The sequence below is a fragment of the Aristolochia californica genome, unplaced genomic scaffold (genome assembly GCF_029961685.1).
Source record: "Aristolochia californica isolate CCGP_79_NKW_82.1479 unplaced genomic scaffold, dmAriCali1.0.hap1 SCAF_2, whole genome shotgun sequence".
Classification (NCBI taxonomy): Eukaryota; Viridiplantae; Streptophyta; class Magnoliopsida; order Piperales; family Aristolochiaceae; genus Aristolochia; species Aristolochia californica.
In genome coordinates this window covers 10,417,913-10,420,981 of record NW_027181881.1, presented here as the reverse complement: position 1 = coordinate 10,420,981, position 3,069 = coordinate 10,417,913, and positions in this window count along the sequence as shown.

Here is a 3,069-nt window from a genome sequence, read left to right as displayed (position 1 = left end):
GTACGAGGCAGAGAAAAAGAAATTGAAAACTTTATTACAAAAGATTAACAAGATTAGTCTTACAACGGATCTTTGAGTCCCAAAATAAAAAAACTGAATACATGGCTATTATTAGGTATTTTATTGATAGTAATTGGAAGCTACAAAAATAAGTCTTCTATTTTGTGCATGTTCCTTCTCCTCTTCGTGGTGTTGGCATAGTAAATGTTATTTACAAGTTTTTGAAAGATTGGAAAATCGAATAGGAAATTGGTTTGTGGTAGGAAGTTATTTCATGTGCGTTATTGTGTTTATATTCTGAACTGATTAGTCCAAGATGGTCTTGATCAAATTAAGGATATCATTGAGAATGTGCGTGAGTGTGTCAAATTCATAAATCTGTGTGAGGCTAGACTTCGTACTTTTTCTGAAATTGTTTAGCAACTATAACTAGGTGAAAAAAAGTTGGTTATTGATTATCCAACTCGTTGGAACTCCACTTATGACATGTTGTCTTCTGCATTAAAATTTAAAGATGAATTTCCTAGATTACAAGATAGAGAACCAACTTACGATTGTTTGCCAAGTCTTGATGAATGGGAAAAGGTTGAAATGGTGTGTGGGATTCTAGAATTTTTTAATGTAGTCACTAATATAATTTCTAGGATTGGCTACCAAATTATAATTTGTACCTTAGTGAGGTATATCATGTAAAAGAATTTCTGAATTTTCATTCTACAAATGAAAATATTTTCATTAGGACAATGGTTAGTAGAATGAAAGAGAAATTTGAGAAGTACTAGGGTGAATGCAATTTTTTTATGGTTGTTGCTTCAGTTTTGGATCCAAGGGTTAAATTAAAATTGATCGGAATATGTTTTCTAGAGATATATACTGAGGAGGAAACTACAATAAAAATAAACTTAGTTCGACGGACCTTATGTGATATTTATGATGAATATATATCCATATATAATGTGGAGATTAGTAATGAAGGAATTGCTTCAAGTACTAGCTCTAGGAGTGTTTCCAAAAGTCGTAGGTCACATTCTTCATCAAGTTCAGGTTTGTCAAAGTGAATGATTATGTGAAATAAGTGGAACTAATGAATTCACCAAGGTCGGAATTGGAAAATTATCTTGAAGAATTTGAGTATATTTTCAGAAAACTTCACAATTTGATTTTGATGTTTTAGAATAGTGGAAAGTGAATAATTTAAAACTTCAGGTATTATCTAAGATGGCAGCAGACATCCTTATAATTCCTATATCCACAGTAGCTCCAGAGTCTACCTTTAGTGTCGGTCATAGAGTAATAGACCCATATTGTTCTTCCTTGGCACCAAATATAGTTCAAGCTTTGATTTGTGGCAGTGATTGGGTTCAGACTCTTTACGGTGTCAAGAAAAATCAAAAGGTGAACTACTTTTGAATTAATTATTTATGATGATATTTTTTAAGTAAAACTTTTAGTTTTACTTATTAAATTTTTGTTTGATGATTATAACCTGAGAAGAAGATTGTGGAGATAATGCTACCAGTTACTTGATTTTTCATAGTTTTCTCGTCTTGGTAATTTTAATGTTTTTCACTACATTTTGTAATCAGTAGTGGAAGAATATTTTTTATCAAAAAATAATAAGTTCTATTATTTTGTTTTTGTCATAGGTGGAGATTTTGCTCATGCAAACGGACTTCATATATTATTTTCTAGCACGAAGAGAAAGAGCTACAGTTTATAAATTTATACTGGATGTATAGTTTTTATTTAGGTGATTGTAATTTGATATTGATATTTCAATGATATTTTTGTGTTTGATTATTAAATAAAGTTTATGCATAATATTATGTAGTTTTTATGATCAATTTTATGCAAAGTGTACAAATAATTTTATGCAAGGTTAATGTATAGAGGTTATGCCCAATTTTATGTAGAGGTCATGCCCAATTTTACGTAGAGGTCTTGCCCAATTTTATGTAGAAGTCATGCTCAATTTTATGTAAAATGTATGCATAATTTTATATATAGATTATTTGACATGTATTTTATGCAAAGTTTTAAATATAGGTTGGAGCTCGAACTAGGGTTAAAATTATTGGGCTAAACATCAATTAAATTTTAGGCTTGACGTTGGGCTCAGATCGAGTTCGGATTCAAAATATTCAAATCAAGCCCATCTCGAACATTGGCAGGTTTGGGGTTAGCTCGATTCGATGCCACCCCTAGCTAGGAGTGATTTTTCTTCTCTCACCATTATTTTGTGCAAGCTGGATTTCTTGATACAGAAAAAAAGATCCCCAGCCTGAGGGGGAGAAGTACAAGAAGAAGAAGAAAAAAAAGGTAACCAACAAATGAAGAATTCTATATGTTCTAGTAATCAAATTATATGTGACTAGAATCTCCAAGGAAGGGGGAGAACAAGATGAGAACAAGATGAAGGCTACAAGCAAGATGTGAATAAGAAAAAGATGAATCAAAGCAATGAATTCAAAATTTCTATTTCAACCCACCCAAGATTAGAATTTATTTTCAATCACACAAGTTTCTTGACCAAGACTATTTGCAAACTTGAGGGAGAATGTTAAAAGATACCGACGTGTGTAGGGGAGGTATGGCTAGTAAATAAGGAGAGCCTCCATAGAGATGGCATAGAATTGTGATTATGAAAGCTAGTGTGTCCCCTTATGTCTTTTTCCTTTTGAAGGATGTTGACCTAAGGGTATTTTAGTCATTGTAAACACCTTCCCGCAACTATAAATATAATATCAAGGTATTGGCTCAAATTCGTCCTTACATCTCTCTCCTATCTTCTTCTTTCTCTCCCTTGGTTTATTCTCTCCTCTCTTCCAAGAGCTATAGTTCTTCTCTTCTCTCCTTCCCTTAAGATCTCTTGTGTTTACGTGTTGGCCCTAGAAATCAAAATATCTTGGTGTTGCAAAACCTTAGGTACTTAGCTATTCAACTAGACCTTATTTTGATTAGGTTTGTGCTACCATAGTTAGGATCCCAACAAAAGAATCCACATCTTCAGCTACAACAAGTAGAACCATCTACCATGTTCTCCCAACGATAGGGGAGTAGCAACTATAG